The 25489-nt window shown below is 34.3% G+C and overlaps 1 protein-coding gene across 4 annotated transcripts in view; it reads left to right on the forward strand.

Annotated features, from left to right (window-relative positions):
• The window catches only part of Abd-B (Homeobox protein abdominal B), a 202489-nt gene that overhangs the window by 141180 nt on the left and 35820 nt on the right, over window positions 1-25489 (forward strand). For all 4 annotated transcript variants that reach the window (XM_074126788.1, XM_074126791.1, XM_074126787.1 and 1 more), the window contains exons 3-4: window positions 15608-15717; window positions 22834-22877. The gene's annotated coding sequence lies outside the window, so the exon portion shown is untranslated. The remainder of the gene's footprint in view (window positions 1-15607; window positions 15718-22833; window positions 22878-25489) is intronic.

Here is a 25489-nt window from a genome sequence, read left to right on the forward strand (position 1 = left end):
GAATTACGCATACAAATAGAAGCTCTCAACCCTTGTGCAATGCCGTTTTTACCTTAGATAGAGGTTCAGACCTCAGTACGAGCATGATTTCATTTTGCATAGAATTCAAAGCTCTTTTCTTCCTTGTAAAAAGCTCTTGCGTCCCTAGTTAACTGGAGCAATGCACACGCTGGAGCTGTACAAGATTTTGAAAGAGCACAGAATGCTCTGTAATCTCAAGTCCCCAGAAATTGCAGAAAAAGTCGCCTTGCAGTGACTATTACGACGTTGTAATCTTTTAGTTGTTTTGCCCTGCGTTCGACGTGTATACCATGTCAATGTCTGATTTTAATTCCGCACACTGTGGGTTTTTTTTTTAAAACTAAATTCCACGCTTAACTGGTTGAGAGGGCACTATCCCTACTGAATTCTTGAAAAAATAAGAAAAACTTTTAAAGGAAAAAGAAAATGCCAAAGAAAATGAAAAATTAATTCAATAAAATGCCAACTCTATTTCGCTGATATTGTTAATACACTTAATAATGGGTCTCAAAGTTACACCACTTCTAATTATCAAATTCAAACTTCGTACAATTAACCCCCATACCGAAAATCTAAAGTATAATATACTCAAAAACATAAAAGTATCCTAAACTATAATATCTGCCTTTAGTCGAGAACAACATGAACGGTCCATGCTGTGGATTTAAGTAATGTCCACCGAGGGCGATATGTTTACTTTGTATTTTATAGACCAGAGGGTAAGAGATAAGAGAACGGAGGCAGCATGAGATATTGGTATCTAGCAACAACACACACTGCTCGTCTCTTGATTATCTTCACTGCCTCTAGAGTGCCGCCTCTTCCACTATGTGTATATTAGATATTCATAGCTCTAGAATATAGCTATTTCTGGTCTATATATACATGTATATATTTGCAACTCTACTCACGGTGTTTACGATCGAATCTCCAATGTAATTTCCTGAATGTAAGCAGATTTCATTCTTCTGTGCTATGCCCATGGCTTTTGTAAGCTGGTTGATAAATATTTTGTTTAAATATAAAGAAAAGGGGCGAAAAAATATTGTACTTTTCTTCATTTACTTCTAAAGTAATTTAAAGTAATCGCCCATTTTTTCAGGCGGGCTTATCGCCCAACGAACTACCAATGAGGTGCCGTGGATGGAGGCGGAAGCTCATACTTAACTATAAACAATTTTTTCTAACAAACAAAAAAGTAACCTTACACGGGATTCGAACTCGGGATCTCCTACTTACGAAGCCACGAATTTCAAAAACAAAATTTATGCTCACAACCTGTAAAGTGGTATTTCTTGTTGTAGATTGCCAACCTATAGTCAGTCAATATCAAACCAATTGTATTACAAATTTATTTAAAAAATCATTTCAACTTATTATTCTTTAAGATCTTTTGAAATCAATTATTAAATCTTTGAACGCTTTTAATTAAAAATGTCGAAAAGTTGTGAATTAATAAAACCAGATAAATGACTAAGTTTGAAATAAACTACAACTAAATAAATACAACGTCTGTTCTTTTTGCAACGCCAAGGATTATAATAAATTACCGTTTTCTTCGCTCTGTTTTGCATTCAAGAATTTTAAATCAGTATCTTTTCTTTCCCTAGGATTCTTCGTACCCTAGTCAATGCTCCTCTCTACGTCTTTAACCATACTATCCACAATGACCTTAAAATTCCCTTCGTCTCTGTCCTCGCCAAATCTCGTTACATAAAATTCCATTCCCAACTATCCTCTCACATGAATCCTTTAGTCCAAGTCCTCTCTACCTCCACCCTTCCAACTAATCCTCCACGACGGTTGAGGCGTCGGTGGCCTCGCGACCATCTGCGAATGTAGCGTCGGCTATCTAGTGTGGAACAGTCGTGATTCTCCTGCTATTATGGCATATTAGGACTGCTATCGCTGGATGGCCGTCGTTCATGTTAGTCATGTCAGCCTATCAGCACACTCTATTATCGACCATCTGTTTTACTTATTGCATTGATTTGTGTGCAGTTGTAAAAATCTAAATAAAAAGGTTAAATAAAAAATTAAAGTATCTTTTCTAATATTAATATTTTAACGCGTGAGTTCCTGCAATTTACATCATGGTAATAACTACACTGATTTTGTCCATCATATCATGCATCCATTATCAGTGCTAGACTAATCTGTTTGATACAGTGAATTTGACTTAAATTGTGCATCCGTCTCACTCTACACTTGCTGTCTCACGTTTAGTAAAAAAAAAAAAAAAAAAACCGGCCAGGAATATCTAAAAACATGAGCATTAAAATGGACAAAATCAACGATATTATCAAGTATGTCAGATCTAACCACAATTTCAACACTAATTTAATTGCCTTAAAATAGGTTGATTTCTCCTATCTTTTGATAACTTGCAGAGATTCTGAATAGTGCACATAAAGAACTCTATTATACTGCAAGGTGAAAGCTGAAAGTCCAGCTGGCACGAGTGAAAGGGACCTCCCTCCCAAAAAAAGGGTATTTCTAGGACATTGAAAGCCCAAGTCTTAGTTCTACTTGCAGAACCAAGTTCCTAATTATTCATGCTTAAATATTTTTTGCTTCATAAATATAAAAGTTTTTAACTTGTAGGGTTTGTTTAAGCAATAATTTGTAAAAGGGCTTTCTCTTGGCAACCTTTTTGTATCGGACAAGGGTTTATTATTTTACCTTTCCAGAGTTGACTTTTGAATTTGATGTTAGCTGGAGTAAAACAGTGTTCGTTTCTATTTAGGTCTGAGAGGCTAGCTTCTTCCGTTATTAGAAAGTTCTAGGTCAAGGAGACAGCTCAGATAGCTGGAATATTCCCCTATGATTTGAACTAAAATAGCACACCCAAAAGTAACATACTACTATTCAAAATAGTTTTCTCAAAATAGCATGGTTTAAAATTTTAAAAAAAATAATATTTAGAATTATAATCTTAGATAAATAATTAAATTTATGATTTATATTTTTCTGAACAAAAAAATAAAAATATACGTACCATCATAAAATGGCGAAGCGAATGTCTTTATCACGCTTTAATTGAGTGAATAATCAAAAGGAAAATTAGAAAATGAAAAATGCAACGTAAGAAAAGGTTAGGTTAGGTTATTAGAAAGCAATCAGTTTTTCTGAACCTTTTAAGAGAATTACACCAATAATTGTAATTGTTAAACGTTTCATGATGTTAAACAAGGAAATCCACAGAATTGGTCTTAATATAACAAAAATGTAATAACTTAAAGATAACAATTGCTTTATTATTTTTTTTTAACGCTAGTTTGCTGCACTTTGAAGGAAACATTGGTGCCCAGGAGTTCTCAAGACATTTCCCAGGCGTGGGTAACCTAGGTCAAGCTCAAGAGCGTTCATTCATTTAGACATTATGTAATAATCAAGTCTTTTTTATCTGATTGTTTCTTCTACTTTCATTTCGGTCTCTTCAGGACTTTGTTTTCTAATCGTTACTGGTGTACCATGAGGAAGTGTCTTAGCTCCTCTTCTTTAGCCATTCTTTGCAGCAGTCATCCCCCAAAACAAACCATTTTATCCTTGTAAATGACACAGGCATCATAGCTCCGAATTCCAATTCTTTATTGGCCACTAGAGTCCTTCTAGATCCAAATGAACTCCCTAGAAGACTGGCTGACGAAAAGGCTAATAAAAGTTGAGCCTAACAAAAATCTTTTCTTTAAACATGGCCATTCTATCTCCAAATATCCTCCATGAAACTATAATACTTATTGTGGATGTTCGGTCGTGACTAACTTCCGACTCCCGCGGCTCAGTCTCGCGCCCGCGCGCGTACTAATGTACGCATCCGCCTTAATTTCCTGCTATCACTATCGCTAATTACTAAGTCTTATTTTTTATTCAATAATTTTCAGTATATTAAAATCTTAGTTTCCGTTTCTTATGTCAAATGCGTCACTACCTATCACTTCTATTTCCTTTATTTGTTTTTTCTATTCTAAGCCTTTTGCCCCACTACTTCCTTTAGGACCGTGTGGTCACCTTTCGAGCCTACACAGTTCTCTGCGGTACCGCGCTATTTACGCTTCTGTGCTTCTGTGCTAATACGCTTATATTCAACGCTTCACTCATCGCTTCACGCCTATCATTTTTCATCTGCATCTAGTGCCCTTAGTACGCTATTACTTTCATACTTCCGCTGACACCTAACAGTACGCATCATCCGCATCTAAACGCCTCTCCCGAATATCGCTTCACGCATATTCCACCGCTTATAGTGCACTTATTGCACTATTCCCCCTTTACTCTTCCGCTTACCTCATTTCCACTTCCGCTACGCTTCTCTGAGCCTGAGCCCAAATATTGCCTCCCTTTCTCAGAGCTCAACACACACACACACACATTTACATAAACATATATACACGCTTCCGCTCCACAGCTTCCTTTCCTCTCATCGCTTCTCAGGCAGTTTGCAATATATTATGCAAAGCAAATTGCGAAATAAAATAGCGAATTATAGTTTTTAGTGTAAGTCCGTGCTTATAAGTTGTCTGGTAGGAAGTCTTTTACGTTTTATAATTAATTTAAGTAAAATTAAAACGTTGGAATACAAATTAATTTTAATAACTGATAAGATAAAGAGGCTAAAAAAATATTTAAACAATTTTTTCAATAATTTGTAACGAGATGTCAATTAAAAAGTAATAAATTTTATTTATTGAATGCTTCTAGTGCGTAGCGAAGGTCAATATCAACGTAGTTTCATCTAAAACTTGAGTTATTTTGGTCCAAGAACAGTTTTCATAATCTATTAAAGATTAAATAAAAACTAAATTTATAGAAAACATATTTCTGTTATAAGTTTTGAGTATATTGTAATAATTATAAGTAATAAAGCTTATTAAAGTTAACATGTAGCACATTTGTTGATTGGTGTTATTTAAAGCTTGAGGTAGTAGTTTTGGCCGTGGTGTTTCTCTATTGAATAGATGCCAATTTCACTTAGGGTATTCTTAGTTATCTATCCTTCATATTGCTGATCAAAATTTAGAATGGACTGTCTGAGAAAACTTCTACTTTTTTTAAAATATATATTCTTAACTAAATCTCCCTGTCTTTATTTTGAGTTTACATCAGTACTGTATGAAGTAGTTGCCATCCAATGATGATTCTCCCCTGTTATAACAGTGATTCTTAACCAAACTTTCTAAGTGTCACAGCCTTTTGCAAGATGAAAATCTTTTTTCTTTCGAAAACTATCTTCTCCTCGGAAGCCACGAGCTCTGTAAAGATAAGACGTTCTCCGAGAAGACCAAAAGAAGTCCACACCTTGACGTATCCCAGCTTCCGAGCCTGGAACATACATCTCTTCTCAGCTATAGTAGATACAGTGTTAACGTCCAGAGCAACGGCAGTATCTATAAAAAACCACATGTCGATATATATTTGTTGCCAGATTAGATTTGGCTTGTTGGCACTGATTTCCCGTTCCGAGTTGATCGCAGCATCCCACTACAACTTAATTTTTTTACCATTTTTCAACCACTGGCTCCAGCCTACCCTTGTAATAAAAGATATATCTCTCTATGAGCCCTGAGTTTTCGGCAGCACCCTAGTCTACATCATTGTGGCGTTCGAGATTGTCGGTTTGTGCTAACGATGGGCAGTCACTCAATCATTTTCAATTGCGTGTGGTTGGCTCTAATATTATTATTATTATTATTTCATTTAAGGCGCTTTAACATCTCAGATCATTGGCTCCCGTATCTTTTTCTAGTTTCCTGCCGGTTTCCAAACAGTATAATTTATAATAATTTCTCTCGTTACAGACAACAATGTCTATCAACGGACAGTAAGCTGTAAGAAGCTCCTAGAAAGAGAAAAATCTAAGGGCCAGCAGCTGGATTTGAACCCAGGTTCTTCGTGTGGCAATCCAGAACGCTAAACACTCAGCTAATCCGCTCCATACATTATTATTATTATTATTATTATTCGAACATGGAATAGATCCTACATCTCAAAGAACTACGGTATGAAGGCTCTTAGTTCTTTTATAAAGTCTAGAACTCCACTCTTTACGAGGTTATCGTTAATCGTTTTTGCGATGTTATCTCCTCTGGTCACAACGCATGAAACGAAGGATACTGGGGACCATGTTCCGTAAAAATAAGGCGATCATTGGTGGCTTTTCTCGTCCTTTCTCGTCTCGTCCTCGAAAAAATAAAAATAACAATTTCATTTCAACTTTATTTGATCTTTTTAGAAGGAGTTATTTGAATTGATTTTCAATTTTTGGTTATCTTGAGATCGAAAACATAAGTAAAGTCTGTAAAGTATGAGATTGGGAAGTTAGTTGGATTAGAGATAGTCAAAGACGAAGATTCGCTATAAATTTAAAAATTATATTTCGTTAATATGTCCAAATTTATTCAGTAATTGGTTAAAAATCGATAAAACCAAAAATGATACTAAATCGATTTAATTTTCGTTTATTTTTAAATGTTGTTCTCGAAAATGACTCTAAAAATTATTTTCTTCACTGTGTTAATGTCCGAGAAAATTCATATTATAGAATCCTCGATGAGAAGTGAAGAAGGTTTTGAGTTTTGCATGGTAGTTATAATCAGCAAGATCGACAATCGAATTACGTATACTTTAGAAGTAGTCAATTATTGTACTTTAAACCTCTTTGCAATGCTTACAACGATTTCATTTTCAACAGGAGATAGAAAATGTTTCAATTTAAACTGCATTTCAAAGCGCAGCAGCTTGCAACGATTATTTCCTACTTTCAATTAGCTATGTTAATTGATATTTTAATGTTTAAATAACTAAACAAACTTATAAATTCAGTATTTTTTCACTAAATTACTATTTTTACTAACTCATTATCATTAGTCAACTGTCTACGTTCAAGATATTGTTCTTATCTTAAGTCAAGTTTCTTACGTTACCTACAAAGATATTTTATAACCATGTTTACAACGTAAGAATATTTTATGAGCTATATTTCATACTTTTTATAACGGTACCCGATGGATTATGTCAAATCAAATAGCTCTTCGTCAGTTTTGCTCATTTGAATACCCTTAAATTAACTTCTCATAATAAAAATGATTGGTTTTCTTTTCTAAAAATTCTAGGTTAAGCTGATTTCAAGATACTGCCAATTTGGCTAATAGAGGAACAAGTTCCGTTACATTCTTTTTGAGCTTTTAATGCTTAGTTCTGCCTAAACTTTAATGGGCATGATTATTACTGCAAAGAAGAACTTATTTATTAACTTTTGCAAATATTTTGCTTCTACTTTTTATTAAGGCATTTTGAAAAGGTTCAAACATGATTTTTCTTTTTACATTTTTCATTAACAAATGAGTATTTATTTTAAAATTTTCTATCTTTACTACTGTATTCTATTATTAATGGATAATTAAATTTAACGCTTAATTGCTACGACGTAATTGTGTTAACAGTTTCTTGTCACGTGTTTTAGAAAAAAACAAATCATTAATTTAACCTTACATCGGGCTCGTTGAGTCTTTTAGCATGACGGAACGGTGCATCAAATTGATTGCATTAACTAACATATTTTGTTAGAAAGAGATTTTAATTGTAACAATATATTAAAAATTATTTAAATTTTATTCATCATATAAAAGTATAAAATAATATCTTCCCGTAACCATAACTCAAACATAAATTTATGTACGTATTAGTTTTCCTGATGAAGCATCGATCTTGCAGGTTCCGCGTGCAGAAAAATAAAACTTCAAAACCAACAGCTTCTGTAGCGGGAATTTTCTTAAATATAGATTTATGTTGGTAAAATGCTGATATAATTTTCATTGAATTGCTGTTCATTTTCTAGCAATTCTTAGCTGAATTCAACAGAAGCTAAATAAGCATACCGGGTATGCACTTCTTGCAGTTATACGTATTTATATCCAAGTCACTTTTAGCCTTTCTTTTAGTCTCTAGCCAGCCACCAGGCTTGTTGTAGTCTTTTAGTTGTTCTATGCATTGACATTCTTTCTTTGTTGTTGAAACCATTTCAGCCATTCCGTTTCTCTGGTTAGGTTCCACGATTCTCTTGTATATGTCACGGTTATAGTTTCAGGTTCCTATACTTTATTATAAGGGAAACTCATCTGTTTTTCGCTGCCAATTTTGCTTTGCTTGATTTCAGCCATTGTTTTTGATTTTCAATTTTTACAAATGCTCATAAATAAGTGCTTGAAGGATTTCACCGTCTTAAATTCAAGGATTGTAAGTTGAATAGATAGTTTTACCCATCTTATTTCACTCGAGGACATAACATGCTTTGTTTTATCCTCATTTATCTTGTGACTCGATCTTTTCATGGTTCCTTTTCAACTCCTGCTGCACTTCTGAAACAACAGCTGAAAGATCAGGCTGAAATCGCTAGATAATCAGCTTACGCCATGTGCTGAGACGAGTCTGTTTTAGTTTTTTGCTCAATTCCTTCTCATACAATTACTATTGTAGACAATTAGTCATATTTACTGCTTCAAATTCATCGCTACCATTCAGTTGCACTCAAATTATATATACGTATGTATATTTATAGGGAACACTTGCTTCTAATGGCCAGTGTGCGGTCTCCTAAACAGAAACATTGTGCAGATTAAAATCTTAACTACTTGTTTAACAGCGCTATTAAAGTGTCCATGATTTTACCAACTCACACTTGCCCAACTTCTGTATTTTTCATTCATTTTTTTTTCTTTTCTTTTTTGTATTTTATCGCTGTTAAACACTATTACTTTGAAGCCGAAAATACCAAACTAACTATTACAAAATGTATTCACTACGTGCTACATAGTAACGAATAACGGCTCATTAAAAATACATAAAATACTTCTTTTCTTTTATCGATTCAAAGTTTTTTTAAAATAATTCATAAGTTTAAAAAAAATTAACTAAAGCGCATACAAAAAAACTGATTTATGACTTTGTTAGTTAAGTTTTTGATTTTATGCTTCTAAAGGAAACCGTAAAATAAAATTTTAAAAAATAAAACAGCGTTATAACTAAATTACTGCACGGTCAGGAAAGAAATGGCATTGCTTGTTTAGTTTCCTAATTTGGTTACTAGAGGTCTAAAACTAGTTTGGTTATTCCTTAGTTTAGTGATCCATTTCTACTTTCTCCTAGACCTAGAGAGTTTGGTTTTGGTGTTTTTACTGCAAATATACGATTTTTTATCTCCTCGTGAGCAAGTGAGATTTACAAATTGGTAATATTGTGGTTGCGATTTGATGCATGATAGAGCTCAATTATAATAAATAATTTACTTTTTATATAAATCAGATGAAACTTAAAGACGTTTTAAGCCTCTCCCTCTTTTTATATGTGAACATTAATTGCATTGTTTTGTTACAATAAATTATTTAACCCCTTAACGTGCACGCTCGAGTTAACTCGAGCGCGCTAAACTGGCCAAACTGTTCACACTCGAGATAATTCGAGCGGCGTTGCACTTTATGCTACTATAATTTTTCACTCTCGAATATAATCGAGAATTGAAAATAATGTGAAAGCAATCGTTTTATAGATATTTATCATTTACATGGGATTGCAAGCTATAACACTTACTTATTCAAATATAAAATATAGCGGTTTTTTTAAAAAAAAACTGTGCATTAAGGGGTTAATCAGTTAAGCGTGGAATTTAGTTTTAAAAAACCCCCCACAGCGTGCGGAATTAAAATCAGACAATGACTTGTACACACGTCGAACGCAGGGATAAACAACCAAAAGTTTACAACGTCGTTATAGTCACTGCAAGCACTTTTTCTGCAATTTCTGGGGCTTGAGATTACAGAGCATTCTGTGCTCTTTCAAAAACTTGCACCGCTTCACGTATGCATTGCCTTGTTAACTAGGGACGCAAGAGCTTTGAACTTTGTGCAAAAAGGAATCATGCTCATACTGAGGTCTGAACCTCTATCTAAGGTAAAAACGGCATTGCACAAGGGTTGAGAGCTTCTATTTGTATGCGTAATTCCCAATCTCTAATGCGGAGACCAAACATGTACCAACCACTTATCATTTGGCTGACACCGTATAAAATACTTGGCAGTTCTACTGGTAAGATAAAGGAAACATCCCACCAAATAATATTCTTATTGTATTTTATTGAAATTTCGAGTTTTTATAGTTAATGGCAATTTTATATTTTTCACAACGTCAAACCCACCTAACTGGTTAATTAAAACTGTTCGTTGGGACAGTTGTATTAGGGTTGATTGTCAAAATCTGCAATAAAACGTTTTTCCTAAACGTTACTTAATAAATTGAACAAAATTACACCCAAAAACGATTTGTAAGATTCAGTTTTTGGGATAATCTTTTGATAAAATATTATAAAACTTTTGCAGTTAATTTTTAATTGGATGTACGGCGAGCTGTCTCTTTGCTGCAGAATTTACGGCTTAAGGGAGTTCAATTTCAACTCTAATTTCCAAATGTAATAAACGGAGAACTGTTTTAGAAGATGGCGGAAATCTGCAAGGTTACTGTGTAGAAATTTACATCTATTTTGCATATGAAAAGTAGTTTTTAGAAATAGTTGTTAATAAGATGGAATTTCTAAAGATTTTGAGTTGATTGTGGATGTGGCCAAGACCAGAAAAGGAGATCATGATGGTGTAACCAGAACAGAGCAATCACTGCTCTCCCCTTTCTCTTCAACCTGTTTATATCCAATCTCCTCCGTCCATATCTGATTTACATTTATTAAGTGTAATTTAGTTGCGCCTGCTGGATTAGCTCCTCCATTTGTATGTATTACTACGTCTGTGTAACTCGTTTCTCCTGTTTATATAGAACCTTTCCTCCATTCTGCCCTCAGCCATGGCTATCCTGCTTCTTTTTTTTTACCTCTATCTCTTTTATTTTCCTTTAATACTTCAACCTTTTATACAGCACATTGGACTTGCTTCAGATCTTCTCTCCCTGGTGTACACTGTCCCCTAACCGAATATATTACATAAACTATATAATAATATGTACAATCTGGAGTCCGGTTATGTGGACAATCCTCCATAATAATCTCCACATCGTAATGATCTCCCTTTTTCAAAAGATCTTCTTTTTTTTTACTTTTTTTATTATAAACTGAAAAAGAAAGTGCTTCTCCTACTTCTTTTTTTAATCATCTTATATGTCCCTAAGGAGGAATTTTTATCGCACAACGTGTGGTCTTTTGCATTGCTACACGTTCATTTAGTTCAAAATCAGACTGTAAAAAGTGAACAAATATTTTGAGAATTTATTCCAGGAATATACATGTTTCCTTATGAAATTGTCCACAATAATGGTGGAGAAAATTGTTCCCGTAATTCGGAGTAAAATAAATTGCCCGTAATTTTTACGAAAACTCAAATGATTAGAGTGATGATAATTACACATTAAACTGATAATGTTTAACACACCATACTTTTTGAAATATTAAGCTAACTCACTGTGAAAAAAGCAAGTATGTACTACAAAATCGTGCACCGAAAATGTTAGGTGAGTGAGTTTAACTGCGAAAAATAACAAATTTAATAATTTCGCTTAGATGCCAAATATACACAGGGTGTTCATTTTAAGACGGCACAAATGCATTTCATGCTTAAACGGTTGATCTAAGCAAAAAGTGGTAGAGGAAAAATTTTGTTGCCCATCACCTCTAGTTTCAGAATATGTGACTTGATTTTAGATTCCTGGACGCATACGCGGCTGACGCACGACCAAATGTGAGGGTTCGCAGTTGACTCCCATTTTCATATATGTATACTGTTTTAAAGAGTATAAAAAGTTATAAAAGAAACCGCAATTTGATATCCTCAAAATTAAAGGTGTTAGGCCATTTCAAAATCTGGTATTTAACAACCATATTTCAATTTTTTAACTTGTTATCAAAGAGAAATAAGAGCAAGCGATAGGTCATTTTAATGTATTTATTCATCCCCTTTCTACTAAAAATATTGCCAAGGCAGTAAAGCTAGTATTTTTCTTAATGTCGGGAAATAAGTCGTTTTCCGAGTGATTTTTCTAAGAAAAATCAAATGTTAAGAGCTTTTTAGATGTTCTCAAGCTTACCCAAAATGGCTAAAAATTAATTTCACATCTCCTCTGGCTTGCAAGCCAGGTTAGCCAGGAGGTTATTAACTGCTCTCAGTATCTGAGGAGGCACTTTTGAAAGCACAGTACATGCTTCACAAGTTGAGTAAAGTGCACCTTCTTGTTTGATAACAGATGCTTCATGTTTAAGCATGAAATGCATTTGAGCCTTCTTAAAATGAACACCCTGTATATTTTTGCCAAAACAGTCTGGGCTAAAACACAAACTTAGATATAACGATGTAAACAAAGAATTGTTAATAGGACCCCTGAAGATGACCAGAGAATGTTCTTCTTGACTTCCTCTCTCTAGGAGCCATTCTTCTTTAAATTACAGTTTTACAAACTAGAAGATGTTGTTAAGAATTAAATATGTTTTTAATTACGGAGTTTAAGAAAATCCAATCATTGCACTCACTTTATTTTTTGTGTAGAATGTAACAATACTTAAACAGTAATTAAATGTAATTACAACTATTTAAGAAGTTACTAAGCACTAGAGAGGAGGTCATACCACCCTGAAATCCTCTCAGTTCCTAGAATTTCCGAGATATCTGGGACTAGATAAGGTGCTTCGGAGATTCGGCTGGAACCAGTAGACGGGACACAAAATATCAAAGGTCGCAATACATTGTTATCCTACACCTCCACAAAACTAAACAATTATTTGCCTAACTGTAAAGCACTTATTTTGAAATTACTGAATTTTATTGGAATAGTTTTTGATTAAATAAAAAATTAATTTGGATCTTATTGTATTCAAAAAGAATGGATCAAGTCTTGTAAATAAATTATGCTTTTCTGGGATATTTAAGTGACCTTGCCACGTCGCAGCCATGTTGTTCACCTTAATCTGGTACTCCATGTCTCCATTTATATACTGCAATAATGCTGTCTACTCTAACAACGATAAAAATGGTCTGGAAAAATATATCTTTAAAAAAAATAAAAAAATGATAGAATTATGAATTTGAATAAAAAGGGGAAAAAATGCCAATTGCGATTCAAATGAAGCAATTTCATTCTGGTGGAAAACAAAAGAGACTTTATGTCGCTCTGGTTTTAATCAAGAATTGTATTAGTTTCAATGTAGTTGTATTTGTGGGTGGTGAAACTGCCATCTCTAGCCTGTACGTGCATTTATGTGGGCGACTTATTTACGGCAGATTATTTGAACGGCAGAAATACAAGAGGGGGCAGAAAAATGCCCCAGCTCAAATGAATGGGGGATTACTGGACCCCATGCTATATGAAAGTGTAAATACGAATGTGGAAGTGTACGTATATATCCAATTTCCTGCCATGGCAGCTACTCGTATTTTATAACAAATATCACAAAGCTTGGAGTTTTATAATAATCACTCATTTTCAATGCAACAATAAAAGTGTAGCTTTCATTTCGTTTAGAATACATAAATTTTACTCATTAAAAAATCTTTCCGGTTCTCGGCGCCATGGTAGCCGAGCGGTTAGTGGATTGTGTGGTTGCTAACATAGAATGCGGCGGAGTATTTTGGATTGGATTGTTTGCAGTCTATTGATGTTTGATTTTTTAGCTGTTCCGTAAAGTTCGAGTCCGTAAGTCCATATTGGTGTGAGAAGAGCTGTATAGAGTCGTCGTTTGTTCTGTAGTGAGAGTTTTGAGCGTTTGTCGAGTAGACTGGCTAGAAGTTTGTATCGTTTGTTTAGTTCGGTACGTTTAAGTCTTGTATGGGGGTTCCAGGTAAGTCTCTTATCTAGGTACATTCCAAGGTACCGCACATGGTCGGCTGGTGGGATAGGTGTATGATGTAAGAAGACAGGTGGTGGAGTTTGACGTTTGAGTGTGAAGACTATGTATTTAGACTTAGTTGGGTTAAGTTTTATACGCCAGTTTTCTAACCAAGGTTGTATTGAGTGAAGGTGGGACTGTAGTGAGCGTACTGCGAGGATAGGTGTGTGGAGAGAATGGCAGTGTCGTCAGCGAAGGTGTAAATAGAGGTATTAAGGTTAGAAGGTAAGTCGACAGTGTAGATTGTGTAAAGTAGAGGAGCTAAGACACTTCCCTGTTGTACACCACTAAGGACAGGATAGATGGAAGAGTGAGTAGTGCCTTGAAGAACTTGAAAGAATCTGTCAGAGAGATAAGAGCTGAATATTGTTAGAATATAAATTATAGCTCTACCGTTTTATAGCCCATTTTTTTTAAATCATTTTTCTGCAGAGATGAGATGGGACTGAAGATTTCTATGTCCTATATATTAATTTCTCTTTGTTAGTAGATAAATTCCCAGTATCATCAACTTTAATTTTTATTTATTTATCCTTTTAATGAAATTTACACCTGTATCTACAAGGTACAATAAGTAAATGAGATAATGTAGTAACGTGGCAGACGTGAATGACGGTCATCCAGTGATGGCCGCCATTAGTCACCCAGTTGGTCACGGGGCCAACGGCGCCTCAGCCGTCTTCGAGGATTGGAGGGTAGCGTAGTTGAAGACAAGTTTGCAGCTAAAGGGTTGGGATGAAGTGAGAGTTTTTGGTGAAAATTTTTATATCGGATTTAGTCCCAAACGGATAGCGCTCGTAGCCTCAAGAGAAATGTAATATCTAACATCGCGCATGATTTATTAGCTTTCCACAATCATTTCTGTTTTTGGATTCATTTTTTTCGTTTTATGTATTCATTTTAAATAGTGTAGGATTTCTGCTAGCAAGTCCGCTTGCTACTCCATCTGGCAGAGACGTAATCATCTTCTACTGAAAAACTAGAGGAAATTAGAAAAGATTCTCATAAAATTGATCGTATTATGTACTTAGTAGTAGAAGCCTTTTCATTTATTTTACTTGGGGTATTTAGGGCTGGAAAAATACATTTTTTGTTCTAATTTATTCGCGGCCATGTTGAGAGAAAATAAAAAACAAGTAAACGCAGTGCTGACTAGATATTGTTCCAATTCATAAAATAAAATTATCACTAATTATCACACAACGCGATAATAGGGGAAAAACAAGATAATGATTCCAAAAAAAGAAAAAAAAAATAGTAAAAAAAGATTCTACATATCAAACATTACTTCTCATATAGATTTCGTTTACATTGTTTAGATAATAAATTATATTTTTATGGCCAGTACAAGTGGATTTTTATCTTGATCATAAATTTAACAGCAGGATAATAAATGTATTTAATGTATTCCCTTTCTTTAACAAATAATCTCTCTATTTACTCAACTGTATGTATGTTTGCAGATCTGTTGGCTGGCCAATTGAATACTTGCGAACAGTTTAGGAACTATTTTTTTGTTTTGGTTTTAATCGCAAGTTTTTCTTTTCTTTTTTGGTTTCTTGTGGTTTTTCTTTTCATTGCAAATAATTATTCTGTCGTACTCACTCTGCTCCTTCATTGCGGTATTCTTTTTAAATTATTTAAATAAGCCCCTAAACTTAATAAATGCTCGTTTTAATGCTTAATATTTGATCTTTATTTTAATTTCTGTTACAGTGATGTCATGAATTCAGAAGTGCCAGCTGGAGTGAATGAACTATGTGATGACATCAAGTAGAACTTTCAGTAGACAAAGTGGACTCCACACTTACGAATTTTGCAAATAGGTAAATTAAAAAAATAAAATAAAATGTAATTATTTTTAAGAAAAAGCAATATTGACGTAATAACTAGATGTTGCAGAAAACTAGGAATGACTGAGTAGAGTGGAGTTTAAATTTGCTTCTAACCTAAAACCAGTTAACCCGTTGCCGCAAATGACGGCTATAGCCGTCCGATCTTTGTTGATATGTAGGCAAACGACGTCTATAGCCGTCGTGCACATTTAATTAATAAAAAAAAGTACAGCGTTAGTACGAAGTGTACTAACGCATACACTTGTTAATTATTGAATAATACATTAAAAAAAGAAAGGTACAGCATGTCAGGCAGCATATCAATTGTTTTTTTATGCGTTTTCGCATGCCTTATCGCTCCGAAATATTTGAGGCGACTTGATACAAGTTATAAAAACATGGAGGTTGGAAAAGTTCAACTGTAGCAGAAGGTTATATAGAAAGATCCATGGCCGCCAAACAGGACACTGCACAGCTGACTCTACAAGGGCAACCCCACTTCTCAGCTAATCAGTCACTCCCTAGTACTTCCACCAGTTCAAATTCAAATTCAAATCTTACATTAAATACCTCTTCAAACCAACCTTTTATTACTAATGCCAATAATCGTAATATAACAATAAATATTTATAATAAATAAATTACTTAATTAATTAATTAAAGCAAATGCTGTATAGTCGTCACGACGGTCATTGCCGTCATTTGTTCTGGAAAGAGAAAACATGACATGATGAGCAAATGACTGTTATAGCCGTCGAGAGTTTTTTTTGGAAAAACCGTGGCCAAATGTGATAATTTTTGCTTCCAAACATACAACTTACACTTGATTCCATCTGGCAGTCGTAAACAATTGAGAAAAAAAAAGTGTGTTTCTGAGCACGATCATCAAAATAAAAGTGTGCGGCAACGGGTTAAGCGTGGAATTTAGTTTTCAAACACCCCCCCCCCCACATTGTGCGGAATTAAAATCAGCCAATGACGTGTATATACGTCGAACGCAGGGCAAAACAACCAAAAGTTTACAAACGTCATAATAAGTCACTACAAGAACTTTTTCTTGCAATCTCTGGGGGCTTGAGATTACAGAGCATTCTGTGCTCATTCAAAGATCTTGGTACCGCTTCACGTATGCATTGCTCTAGTTAACTAGGGACGCAAGAGCTTTTACAAGGAAGAAAAGAGCTTTGAACCCAGTGCAAAATGAAATCATGCTCGTACTGAGGTCTGAATCTCTATCTAAGGTAAAAACGGCATTGCACAAGGGTTGAGAGCTTTCATTTGTGTGCGTAATTCCCAATCTCTAATGCGGAGACCAAACATGTACCAACCACTTATCATTTGGCTTACTCCCACCGCAGTTCTATTGGTAAGATAAAGGAAACATCCCACCAAATAATATTCTTATTGTATTCTATTAAAATTTCGAGTTTTTCTAGTTAATGGCAATTTTATATTTTTCACAACGAGTATACACATCGAACACACCGTAATAGAGATTTGATTTGACGTGTATACTGGTCAAACACACTTAACTGGTTAAGGATTTATGGAATGACTGCATAAAAGGATCTGATGTCCTGGAAAATCTAAGATATTTTCCTATCCAATTTAATATGGTAAGAAATGAGGGATTAAAACGTGTCCTTCACCCACTAAACTACCTCACAGACGAAATTTTGCGGGAAGCAATTTTCTTATTTTGCTTTTTTGCAATTACAGCATTCTTTTCATTAATAATATCTGTTTGATTACTTTATTTGTCCATTATAGTTGTCAACATTTCTTTAAAATTATAGTGTATTATTTAAATGTGTGGTGTCGAGGATAATCCGCTTGTATAAAAAGAGATATTGAATAACTTGGTATCTGGAGGGTTAAGATATTCCTCATTCTTTTTGGAGGCAAATTTTATATTGAAAAAAATATAAAAAATGCTCTCTTAAGTCAGAAACTCAATCTATTGCTTACGTTGGATAAGTACATTGAAGACGGAGTGTCTGAGCAATATAATCTTGGATTAAGCTTGATTTTCATTCAAAAAAAAAAAAATTGCGATGAATGGCGTAAAGACTCAAGTGATAAATCCATCATAAATAGATGAGGCATGATTTTGTGAAGCTATTAAACCATAATTATTTAGTCAGATAAGTGATAATAGGCTGTAATAATCATTGAATGAAGTAAGTTCATAAAAATAAAATTTCAGATATAGGTCGTATTATTTTTGTTAAAACAAAGTTTAAATTATTGATTATTTTAAAATGGATCTTAAAGTGAGCTGGCGAGTGGCGGAATAAGATGAAGTTGGAGAGAGAGCCGCTATAATGGTGCCGAGAGAGAGAACAAACTAGAGTGCTGGGGGAACCAAGAGAGAGAGAGATGGCGAACGATCTCGAAGAGGAGGCATACAGTGTGAATTAATGGAAGCGCCAAGAGGAGGGTTGATGCGCCCGCGCAGCCTCCTCTCGGCGCTTCCATACCCAGCCTGTTCGTCATGCAACCCTCTATCTGCCTCTAGGAGACTAAAACACATCCCAGACTATTCTATATTCAAATTCAGTTCCAGCGTTTCCCCCAACAACAAGCCAATCCTCCTCTACTTCCTACAACCACGGCGGCAATCTCCTCTGCTGTTCACCATATAACGCCGTTTCAGAAAACGGCTAGGGGGATTTACCTTTCGCCGACGTACATATAAATATGATACTCTTCTTTATTGTATATTCGCCTTACCTTTTTTTTTTACTATAAATCTTTCTTTAAATCTTTATAACATCGCTGAACGTTAACACACCATTCGAACTGATATAATTAGTAATAAATCTTATTTATTTCCCATAATAATTCGTGCTTTCTTAATTTGATCTTGGTAGAGCGCTGATGAGCAACCTTTTGGAAATAAGATCTAAGAGACCAAGAAAGCGCATAAAACATAGTATAAGATAACTCTTTTATTTGTAAGATCGATTATCACACACTGCAAACATTGAAAATTGAGTTTTAACAAAAATCGATATGAGATTGCTGAACTTAGAAAGTTTTGTTCTTTAGTTATCTCAGTACCCATTTTCGCTAAACCCCAAAGACTTCTGCCAGTCTTCTTTCACCTTCGTTAATCTCCCACTTCGATATCTTTCTTTTGTCACTTTTAGGTTCTAATTATTTTCAGTTTCCTCTAATTCTAAACATTTCAATCATATTTAATTCTTGATTAAACTTTGTGGAAACCGACAATTACACTTGTATTTAACGTACCTCTCTCCAAGAACTGCCACGTATGGAATTTTCCTAGAGTGACAAATAGATCTGCCATGTTGTAATTTTATGGTCCTTCATTTATTTTTAATTTACAACATAAATTTAAAGATTATCCTTAAATCAAAAGAAGTTAAATGATTGTTTTTTGAGTGAACTTTTATTATTATTCGAAACGAGAGCCCTAAGAAATAGGACCTAGGGCTCTAAACTGCCCAATAGAAAACCCTAATTCCTCACATTTAATCCTTAACACTGGTTTATCTTGATCCAGCTTCGTTGCAGTGGCTTCTCAAATCCTGTCAGAGGCTGGTTTATAAGCTAGACTCTCTGTACTGCCTCCATTCCCTGATACCCTTAATCTGCATTGTACACAGAGCGGGCACACCCCATGGTATTGCTGCCAAATTATCTAATTATTAGAACAAGTGGCGTTGTCACTAGGACATGTCCAGCGTGAACAGCGTGTTCCTTACAATCTCCCAGCGATCTTGCCTGCTCCATTTGATATACTCGAAAGAATTCTTAACATTCTTTATATATCACATCCAACTGGGCGCAAGATTTAAGTTGGAGCCAATTCATGTCCATTTCTCTTATTTTCATCTTTATTCTCTGATTCTAGTAACCTAGTAGCTGCCAGTAATGGGGTCTTCACAGGTTATGGGCCTTCGAAGGATTGGGAGTAGCCCAACTTTTATTTATTTCGCTAATATTTATTCTTCTTTACAACTGCATAATAATTATAACAGTAAATGCAAGATAGGATGGACAGTTAAGGATTAATGATTCACCTAGAACCCAAGACTCCAATCAAATATAACACACACGCTTACTTTTCACTGACTTAATAAAAGAAGTTAAGAGGCCTCAACGTTTCAGTCGCTTTGTCATGTGTTAGGGGCGAGAAATCTAGCTGGCAGACCACTGGTTAAGGCTGATCGCAGATCGTCTTATAGATTTTTTAGCTTGTAACTATTTCGAAAATGATATAAATATTGAGGTTTTGGTGTAGAATTAGATTTCTATACATAAAATTTAGAATTAACAATATTTTTTAAATTTTTTAGATTAGAAAGAATGGGATTAGTCGGGAATTAGAAGGCTTGGTTGAAACTATAGTTCAATAGTTTATGTCTACGTTAGGCAAAATATCGTTAAGTTATGATAAGTTGCTTGTAATATTGTCTTTACGGTTGGCCTAGGGTCACATTTGAGTACTTTGTTGATGAATAATATTTTGAATTCGGACAGAAATAGGAAATGAAATTCTATTTAGATAAAGTAGAATATTTGGAATCTTTCACCCACCAATGGTAGAATATGTTAGATGTAGCTTATCATAAAATCTTAGAAAACACCGTTAAAATGGTGAATTCTAGTCATTAGTTAGGCGGTGTTTGAAAGGCTTTCTTTAACTATTTTATAGAATTTGAAAAAAGATATAATAACGGTAGTTTCTGGTTGAGTTTGTAGAACGGTCAATCTTTCGTCTAAACCTAGTGGTTGTTTTCATTCTTTGCACTAAACAAAATATTGTAATAAACAGGTGGCATAAAAAGTTAGCTTACAATGAGGAAATTGGATAATGTGGTTTTTACTTCGATCTGAGAAGTTCTTCTTCTTTTTTCTTTTTTTGGCATTGGCTTTCGCCATGCAGTCAGCATCGTCTAGGTGCTTATCACTAGAATATCACTCACTCTCCATTCTTACTTATAAATACATTCGCTTCACTCATTCATCCCTCTACTATATACAACTATTTACATATACTACAATGAATGGATGGATCAGTACTTTATATTCCTGCCATCCTTATAGCTTAACCAAATTTAAAATCACGTAATCCTTCTGTAATCATTTTCTTGCATTCATTCCATAACTTTTAAATACATTCATATTTCATTGCTAGCTCTGCTACAGATTTGAGCACATAGATGTTGGTGGCGAATATTATGTCTTCGTAGCCAAATGGTGCATCTAAATACCTGTATATGTTGTCAAACATTCGCTTCCTTTCTACCACATAACGTGGACATATCATTATTAGATGTTTGAAATCCTCCTCCTCATTGCAATCTATGCAAAGAGGAGAGGACCTTTTGTTGATCCTGTGAAGATACGGATCCACACACCGCGTGGTTCGCTCTCAGCCTGCTTATTGTCGTAACAACCCATTTATTAGTGACAGTTCCCTTAAACTATGGTTGTCTAGGTAACTGATCTGAGAAGTTGATCTGCTTTGTAGCCCAACTAGATATTATAAATTCTTAAACAAGACTTTGTTAGGCTCTGCGGGCAGCTCATAGAGTTTACTTACGTACAGACAGGTGTTTTAATTTGATCCTATATTATCACCACTCCTGACTCTAACTTCTCAGATGCTTTAAACGTAAAAAAATAATAATTCTAAAACGCATACAAAAAAGTATTTATTGGAGCATTCCCTAATATATTTTCATTTTATTTTTAATCCAGGGATAAAGTTTCAGTAGACTTAATAATGGCCTTTTTTATAGTGGGGCTTATTTTCTATCCCCTGGGACAACTCTTGTAAGCAAGTATTAAACCAGCCTTTTCAAAGAGTTACAAGTAAATGATAATTCTGAAAATATGGTTAGACCTGCAGTGCTGTTAATATTTTTGATTTTATCCGTTGTAACGTAAGTGAAGTTGAAATATCTACATCAAACCGATTAATCTATCTCTGATAATAGATGAGAATCTGAAACCAGTCAGGGATACCATAAATATGCGTGAGACTATCATTTTTGTGTGCTATCAATAATATAATTAATGTGCTGTCTAACAGCTGGCATTCTATGCACTCTATCAACCACATTATAGACAAGACCTTCTGGCAAACTTACTCCTTCTTCGACCAAATTCAATCTAACTGTGTTAACAAAGTTTATCTGATCTTCACCTTCTCATGGTGCCACTCGAACGGGATGCTCTAAGAGTAAGACAATAGAATTAGTATGAGAACTCATCCCGTAGTCAAGATTGTAGTTACACTCAGTCAGAAAACTCTCCAACTTGATAAGAGGTGCTTAAACGGAGTGATCTTTAGAATATCTGGAAAAGATGTTTTTAAGAAAGGGAAAGGAAGGATACGGCGTTAGTAAGTGATATTCCGTTTTATCACCGCTTACCAAGTCCATCCAAAGGCGTTATGCGACACACATGCCGAAGAATCGGTGCCACAGAGAAGTCCGTGTAGAGCATGAAGCCTCTGAGGTTCAGGACGTCACTCGGTATACGTAGCTTTTCTTATTTGATGTGACCTTAGTAGGGCATTTCATCTCCTAAGAAAGCCTTCGTATCGTAAATACAAGACAGTGGATGTGGTTGTACCGCACTCTGGGGAGATGGCCGATCAAGGTTTTTGGGAGTGGTCATCCCAAAATGTCGGCCGTCCACACTTCCAGGTAAAGAAAAATTGCCTAGCTTTTGGCATCCTTAGTTATTCCTTGATCTTCTTCATTGAACTACCATTTAGCCTTTCAAAATTTATTGCTAGCTTCTTAATTCTCAAATTTCCCAAAAAATTTGGAAAAATCTTCACGAAGGAGAAATGGAGTGTGGTACTTATCAATGAACATTTAGGAACTATGTATTTGAAGTGCCTGGTGCTTTAAACTAGGGAAGGATAATTTGCCATTTGATAGTTCACTAATCAATCGATTTGAGTTCACGCTCGAACAGACTAAAGAGTTAGGTTAAATATAGCTAACTAATTCAGCTCGATCGTTCATAATCAGCTCAGGACTTGTTCGTCGATCCACAGAAATGTCAAAATATTAATTTAAAATTATCGCTAAACAATCAATTATCGCTTTTCTATTTCAGGTTCCACAGTCTCTATCCAAACATCACACTGGCAAGCGTACAAGGTGATTATATTTTCCTATTTTTTTTTATTAATAAGTTGTTAAAAGAATGTTTTTAATAATTTAAAAGCGAAGAAAAGATAAGATTCCTTTATCCTGATTCATCTTTGGCTAAGGATTTGTTCAGTTATATTTCGATACCCTGTTTATTAAAAAACATAAACTTTGTCCAGTAAAGAAATTTTTTAAAAGAAGAATTCGACTGGATTTGATTTATTTTATTATCGATATTATTTGCACTCAGATTAACAAAATAAGAGTCGCTGCATCCATTAAAGATAGTTTCGTGCTCTAGAAGTTGATGAGATTTTAGGAATCTAAGTGGTCCAAGTTCGATAATTCTGCACTCACTAGATAATCCTCTAGAAAGAAAATTCCAATTATTCAAAATTTCCCAGATGGTAGCTGTAACCATACTTTTCAGTAAAATGCAGCAATTACTTTAAAACATTTCTAAGAAAAAGAAGATTTATAAATTTTCCTATATCTCAACTTTTGTGAGAGTATTATTACTCTGTAAGTCCATTAGTAAGTAAAGTAATCGCCTATTTTTTCAGACGGGGCTTAACGTCCAACTACCAATTAGGTGTCGTGGACGGAGGCGACTTGCAAACGTACTTTACTATTTCTCATTTAACCATTAAATAAAATCCAAGGCCAAGACCGTGAATCGAACCCAGTACCGCAGTGCATATTAGCTTTGCAGGTCTCGCCTCTTAACCCCGCTCGGCTACCGTGGCGCCTAAGTCCATTAGTAGTTGATGGTGATCGATTTTTCGGGCTGTTCAGTCATAATGAGGACTTAAGGATGCTGTGAAGATTTCGTCTAGAATCTAGCCTAGCTTATATTCAGATTTCCTGTTTGTTCGGCGATTTCCCTACTATATCTCAGAATTGGGAGGGGCTTTAAACTCTCAACAATAGTTTTACTACTATATCCTCAGCAGCTTTGCTGTCCAATCAAAATTGTAGACTGACGCAGCTAAGAAAATCTAATTAAATTTAAAATGGGGCGGTGTTTTTCAGCTAACAAGTTAAGGTAATACTAATTTATGCTCAAAATTGCTCGATAAACACATGGAACTTATCTTTGCCTTTCGCTCTTAAACCTGAATTATTTATTAAATTATCTATGAGATTGAAAAAATAACTGCCATTTCAGTCTAGAAAAATTTATTTTGCCGAGCTTTCGACCTAGGTCCATGAACAGACAAGACAGAAGACACACCAACCCTGAAATGTAATAGTATTACTTTCTAAACTAGCCCTGAAGATGACCTAGTCCCTAGGTCGAAAGCTCGGCAAAATTAATTTTTCTAGTCTGAAATGGCAGTTATTTTTTCAATCCCATTGAAACTATGAATCAGTCACCAAAAAGAATGAACAACAATTAAATTATCTATTTATTAAATTTAAAATACTAATCTACCTTAGGACATTGCTTATACTCATAACTGTTGTATGCAAGCTAATTAGGAGGTAGTACTTATTATAAATTAAGCTAAAACTTAGCTGTATGATGGCAAAAGCAGAACTATAACCACAAATAAATGAAAATGTTGGTGTACGATAAGAAAGCTTAAAAATGAAGCATTTAAACGCGATAACTAGAATAATTTAATTACGATACTCTCATTTAAAGATCAGTTACTAGTCTGTCCAGTTTATAAATGCTTTATTAAAAGAATTAGCTGTCTAAAAGAATGTATTTAATTGAACTGCATATACTTTGCGATGTCAAAAATTGGACCTACAAAATTTTAGATAAATCAGGGCTTAGAATTCAAGTTTATTCAGTTACTTGCTTTATAAGTTGTTGGAATGTGGTGATTGAATTGGCCTAGATACGAACTCAGTTAGGCTTGCAAGGTAGAAGTATCCTCTATTAAAGATATAGAATTTATTAATAATAATTTTTTTAAATATTCCTCCTTAATATTTATCACAAATTTACCTAAAATTTAAAACAAATGAAGAATTGAAACTCCAAAGACTTAAGGCTTTTTAAAATCTGACGGACTACGTCCCGGTAGGCAGAATACAGAACCTACTTTCACAATAAATGACTCTAAATATAAATATATACTTAAGGAATACCATGAATATCATAAAAATTACTAAATGAAAAAACTAACTGAATTAGTGAACCCAGTTTTATTTAATTCTAATACAATTGTCTAATTTCGTCTAATTTCTCGTTGCGTTATCATCGAAAGCCAGCTTTCCCTTAATCTTCGGGTCGCAAAGGCGTGAAAAACAAAAATTGTTAAAATCGATTTGAATTGTTAAAATAAATTATTGCTTACAATATTATTTAGTGGATATTTATACTAGAATAAAATCAAATTCAAATTAATTTGATTTCCTTAATTTTTTTAAAAACCAATTTCATTATTTGTTCCTAGTGCTAGTCTTTCTTACTTTTTAAAGTTATAAATTCAAACAATATTGAAATCGATAAATTAATATTGATCTCTGATCGATAAGACTATTATTTAATTGAATATTATTTAAATTTTTCGTATTTTATAAAGTTTTAGATGAAATTTTTAATTATTTATTTTTACGATTTTTGTCGCATTTAGAAATGACTTTTAGCGCGACATAAAAAACAT

This window comes from Rhodnius prolixus, unplaced genomic scaffold (assembly GCF_049639745.1).
Source record: "Rhodnius prolixus isolate KJV_2025 unplaced genomic scaffold, Rpr scaffold_3, whole genome shotgun sequence".
NCBI classification, from domain to species: domain Eukaryota; kingdom Metazoa; phylum Arthropoda; class Insecta; order Hemiptera; family Reduviidae; genus Rhodnius; species Rhodnius prolixus.